The sequence below is a fragment of the Sinocyclocheilus rhinocerous genome, unplaced genomic scaffold (assembly GCF_001515625.1).
Source record: "Sinocyclocheilus rhinocerous isolate Xijiao unplaced genomic scaffold, SAMN03320098_v1.1 scaffold377, whole genome shotgun sequence".
In the NCBI taxonomy this organism is placed as follows: Eukaryota; Metazoa; Chordata; class Actinopteri; order Cypriniformes; family Cyprinidae; genus Sinocyclocheilus; species Sinocyclocheilus rhinocerous.
Genome location: NW_015633195.1, coordinates 96,771 through 103,161, shown reverse-complemented (window position 1 = coordinate 103,161; position 6,391 = coordinate 96,771).

Here is a 6,391-nt window from a genome sequence, read left to right as displayed (position 1 = left end):
ATATGCTGTTCAGTGAATTGAGTCAATATTTTTTAAACTTGATTTGTCACTGTGAAATAAGTTCTTTCTTTCTTTTATTCCTTAAAAAAAACCTTGACTGAACAAACAGTAGTCCACATAAAGGAAATACATTACATATTTTTAGACCAAATCATGGCAAGGCAAAATGCAGTCAGCTGTAGGATGAACGACACTAACTACTGTAAAATATCTTGGTTTGTAGCATGTCATCAAGGCTTATTAGACTTGTCGATAGAGTAGCGATACCGAGTTGACCACCGGCTGCACGTCAAATCACGTTTGTACAGTTTGTAGATGTCAGCTTTCTACAAGCCTCAAGAGTTCTGAAAGCAGGAACTAAGTCCAATAATTGGCAAGCAAATCATTAGGATATGTACACTACTGCCAGCCAAAAACTCACTCGCATAAAAGCAAAAAAAAAAAGACTGTAGGTACCCACCATGGACCCATTTTTAACATGTTTGTATTAGCGATGATGTAAAATGGCAAGAATTCATATTTCGCCTCAAATTTCAAATTTTTTCTCGCAAAGGAAACAAATATTTGCATTTCAAAGCTCTTTCAGAGTGAAATGAAAAACAAACTCTTTATGGATTTGGAGTCTTTTTTTGGAAAAATCCAGGGATGAAATGAATATGATTTATAGTTCATAAATGCACAGCTGATGCCAGGCTGTGTGAAAATGCTGGTGTTAAGTCATGCTTACAGCCCTGAGAGGAAATAAAGATCCACAAAACACTAGCTGACTGACTTTCAGCGCTGTTTATGATACATTAGCCAAGCTCTGCAGCTCTGGATCAGGAATCGAACCGTGAACTTGTTAGTTGAGCCATAACTCAAGGCGTTTTGTTGTAATGACGTTATTTACCACATGTCGTTAAGTAAAAGATGGCTATCAAGCTAGCAGAAAAAACACCAGGGCCTGTGACCCATTGAATGCTTGCTCAGTGAAAATAGGTTTGCTCTTAAACCATGCTGACGGTGGGCCCGACTCCTCAGCTGGATATGACACACTGTCTGCATAAATAGCATCTTATTTACCACCTTTCCCTACAAAACCTATCGCTGGACTAAGATTCAAAGAATTTCCATTAAAATCACCCCATGATGCCCTGCTTTTTTTATGCATGCCATTCCTGCTTTGCCTTTTTTAGGTTCTTCAGCCCACATTTCTCAAACCGGCAGTCGGCGTGTTATTCCTGACCAGGGGCTCCTGTGCTGACAGATGCCCTACCTTCTCTTCTCCTCTCTGGGGACGTTTGCATTGTGAGGGCCCTGTTTGATGTGTGATGATGTATATTGTCTGCTGATCTGTCCCTTCTCGGGTTACCAGGGGCCTGATCAGGACAGGATTTGTGGGGGAGCTCTAAAAGGGGGTCGGTTTAGAGTGATCCTTTGGTTTGTGAGGACGATACCCCCCAAAACAAAAAAGAGTCACATTGTTTTGCCTACTTCCGTTCAGGGAAATGTGTGGTTTGAAATTCTATGCAGGTTGAGGGTGATGGAAAAACATAGGCATCCCCGTGAATGTATTCTGGGCATATGAAATGTGAGTGTTAGATCCCCTGTGTCAAAGTAGTATTTATTGTCTCCCTTAGGAGAAATTTTTTTGGATTAGAGAACTGCTGCAATGTCAACACTCAACACATACAACATACTCACATTAACAACCATCCTAATCCTAATCCTAATCCTACATCATAAAAACAATACCATTTAAATTCTAAATTACTTAAAACACACACACACACACACACACACACACAACCCTCAGTTGCCTGTTATACCAGCTATTGCAGTTTTTTTTAAACATTCTGCCATAATTACTCATTAATTAATTTAACAGACAATGGAACAAATGAGTGTTTGTATCGATTATGCCTGCATAATGGAAGCCTGTATCCCCTGCCAGAGTTCATCAGCGCATACTCGGGGTACAACACATGCGAAGATTCCAGTGGCTGCTGGATCGTACACAACTCAAAAATGTCTTGTAAAGAACTGAGTGTCTGTATCCCCATAATTGTTCCTGCCACTCTCACCAAGTTATTTATTTGAGCTCTCATTTTTAATGTTGAACTCCCAAACCAAACCGTGCTTATTTCTAAACTTCACAAGTCAGTTCTTTTACATATTAAACATTGAGTTGTTTAATTATACAATAATATTTCTATATTAATTTGTCTGCATATTTTAAACACCTTATTCGTACATTTACAGTACTGTTTAAAAGTTTTTTTTTTTTTTTAATTAAAATATAGTAAAAACGAAATTTTTGGAAATATTATTACAATTTAAAATATGTGTTTTTTGTTATTTTATTTTAATATACAGGTATATGTAATTTATTCCTGTGATGCAAAGCTGAATTTTCAGCAGCCATTACTCCAGTCTTCGGTGTCACATGATACTTCAGAAATCATTCTAATATGCTGTTTGGTGCTCAAGAAACATTTATTATCTTATTTTCAATGCTGGGAAATTATTATTCTTATTATTATCAGTGTTGTTCTGCTTAATATTTTTGTGGAAACAGTGAACTGTCATGATACTTTGATAAATAGAAATTTCAAAAGAGCAGCATTTATTTTTTTATAACAATGTAAAAATCTAATTTTATATATTTAATGCACCCTTTTCTAAATTTAAGTATTAATAAAAAAAAAAGTCTTACCCCAAACTTTTATCGTGTAACTTTTAGTGTTACGGTTGTGTATATATAACTACTGTATATAATAGCTTTGTGTGACATAAATGTACGTTGTTATTCATTGATAATGTGTGACCAGATTATTCAATCAGTGAGTTGAACTCTTCAAGCCTATCAGACTGATTCATGAACGTATCATTCAGACCTGTTTTGTGATTCATTGAAAAGACCCAACTTTCAAGAATGATTCTTTCACGAATCAGACATCGCTACATCTCCCATAAATGCACCCACGCTAGGGCTGCACAATTAATCGAATTTCTAATCGCGATTACAATTACGGATGCCACAATTACATAATCATTCAAAGCAGCAATTAATCGGTCAAAGTCCTCTTATGTTATTCTGCATGCTTTTTTCTAGGCTTGATTGTGTTTATGTGGTGCAGTCTAACATGTGTAAATGCTTCGTTTAAAAAAAAAACACATTATTTTTCACATAATTTACCTTTGTTCCACACCGCTCTGTCCGTTCTCTGAGAAACGCGCCGATCATTTCCTGCTTTTATGAAGCCCCTCCCTCAGAAATAGGCGATGGGCTCTGATTGGTTAGCTAGCCCAGTGTGTTGTGATTGGCTAAACCGTCTCTAGTGTACGTCTAAACGTCCCGCCCCTCACCTCGGCGGCATGTGCTCCGGTTGTATTGTAAACAACAGCGTCGTTAATATCGCTTATCAATTTGAGCCCGATTGAGATGCAGAGGATATTATTGAAGAGGATCGTGCAGAATCTGTGCAAGCACGGCTTTTAATGGTAGGCCTATGTTTTTAGTTTGTTGTTGTCTCATACTTTTAGATATGCTGTTATTTAAATTGCTACTGCTTATGTTAGCTTTTAATATACAGTTTTATCCTGATTAAAGCTTTAATACAGTACGGCAACTGAATCGCAATATATGAATATATATGAATATATAATATATGAATCGCGATTCCTATATGAATACATTTTTACGTGCACCTCTAGTTTTCTCTTCCTCTTCTCTAAAGCAGCGCAGCATGGCCTCGCCCCCTTTGCTGCCTTTTCCCGAGGGCGGGGTTTATCTGGGTTTGTGATGTCACGAACCTGGGAAGTAACTCGTAGTCCCTACCAGCTGTTTTTGTAGGCATTAAACTGCCAGAATTTTAAAAGACCATATCTCCGTTTGCATTGAACTTTCAGCTTCGTAACTGCGCAGATATAGTTTATGCTCAAACAGCAACATTACACAATAACTAACGTAAAAAAAGTGAAATCGCAATCAACCACCCCTTTAAAGAAGAAACCAATCCAATATATAGTTGACATTTGAGGCTTAATACTATAGAAAAGCAATAAATGTTTTTCAGTTATTGTTTTCAGCTTGTTTATTTTCATATAAAAATATGGTATGCAGTTGCTTCAAACAAAGGTGTAAACATCATTAATTTAATCGTAATTAATAATCGCAATTACAATTTCAAAGGAATAATCGACAATTATGATTTTTGTCATAAACGTGCAGCCCTAACCCACGCTACTGTTTGGCTTCACAAGAGTCATCTGGACCACTTTTAGGATGCCTTAATAGTGCTTCTTTCATACTTTTGAAGCTTGAAAGCTTCATTGTAATTGCATAGAGAAAAGCATGGAAAATTGCCTTAAAATTTTCTCCTTGTGTGATCCATGAGAGAAATTCACGTGGTTTTAGAATGCCATAAGGGTGAGGAAATGATGACAGAATTTTCATTTGTTAGTGAAATCTTCCTTTGACCAAAATGGACCTTAATTGGAAAATTATGTTCTTGTAAACATGGTTATTGATTTTGAGCTCTCTCTGATGCAATATTCATATTAGAAAGAATCAAGAGTCAGCATGGACTCAATTTTGACAGTTATATTTATTTGTGGAGTCGCCTCGGGTTGAATTACTCAAAGCCCAAAACAGTCTTAGCCATGGCCATGATGCTTGACTGAGACCGAGAGCTTTGATAGTGACTAAGTTAGTTTACCATTGCGGAGCACAGCCAGCTCTGTCATCTGCTGTGAATTTGCAGATAACATTTGTTTGGGGATATCAGCAGGGATTATGTTCTTGTTTCGGCTTGGACTGGTCATCTCAGCACACTGTAATAGAAAAGCATGGGGCTTGAAGCGGGAAACATGAAACAAGATGAATAATCAAATAAAAATAAAAGCTTTTCCTTCTCTGCCCCTGTTGTCAAAGCAAATCATGGTTCCTCAAAAACAAAAAAATGGTGGAGTCAATTGATTTCTTAATCAACAAGACTACTTGGTGTGTGAGTCTAGTAGTAAGATTTTATCCCGAGCCCTGCCAGAGACTTCAAAGCCAGACCAATTATACCGACTGCTTTGAACATCTTATTCTGAAAGAAAGCTTCCATTATTTTTTTTCTCCACTAAAAAAAAAAAGGAAATGAAATATGATTCGCTGTTGTGTTCCTCACATAACCATCTGGTTTTACCATCTAAAAACAAAGTTTCCACTTAGAGAATTGCAGGCAGGGCTGCACTGCGTAGAAAACGATATAATCATTGTCAAACATTGTTAGATTTATTTACGACTCAATTACAAGCACTTCTGTCATTAAACTGCAACTGTCAAGGGGTTTCCCAAACATTTCTTGCCACTCATAATCATTTGTGTAAACCATGATAAATAATTTCGAAAGTACATCATTTATTTGAAATAGAAGACTTTTGTAACATTATGAGTGTCTTTTGAATGTAACAATGCATGCATATAGTCTTCTTTAGCTTCAGACAAGTGTACTAGCATTTGGAAAGAGGACATGCAATGTGTGCTTGTGAGGTTCCTCTCGTGTTTTGCGGTTGAATTTGGCCACTGTCATTTGAGTGGAACTTCCTGCCATCTGCATTCAGTCGAATTCTCTCACTGTTTCAGTCTTGCTTGTAAATATTGGAAGCAGCCTAAAGTGAACGCCATACTCTGTAATGTGGGCCAATACAGTTGTGTTCAGAGCTTGTTTTTGGCCACAGACAGTGACAGGACAGCTATTGACCCTGTATTGTTTGATTTGTTATTGGTCGATTTTGACAATTTGCCTTTTATTTCTAGTTAACTAAAATTAATCAAGCTAATAGGACTGCTGAGAGTGTACAGTACAACTCACTTTCTCATGTATTTATTGGAAATGCTGTGCTGACCATTAGCTGTCATACTGTAGGAATGCACCAAATGAAAATATTAGCTTTGACTCATACAGTCCAGAAATTTGAGCTTAGAACGTTGGATACTGTACAAGACTGCATTTCACTTTTAATTACAAGGGCCAGTTTTCATAATAAGGATTATGCGAGAACTTTTATTAGGTCACAACCTTGGCAGCCTGATTTAGTGTCAAAAGATATTTTGCAAATGGAATTAATTTCACATAATCTTTGCAATACAAGAGTATTTAAATATGACTTCACAGTGCAAAAAGAGAAACCAAAGCATTTTGCTTGAGAAGAAAAGCTCTGTTTCTGTTCGAACATGGCTGTTTGACTTGTCTCGAAGCTTAGAATAACTTAATAGTCGCATGCACACATATTTCTACATAAGTTGCACACATGCGCGCACACACAAAACAGAAACGACGTAATGCAACCCGTACAGTTTCACTGCAGCAGTATTGCAGGACCTCCGAGGTCCCGAAGTTCTTGTGTTTTTACAGAGCCC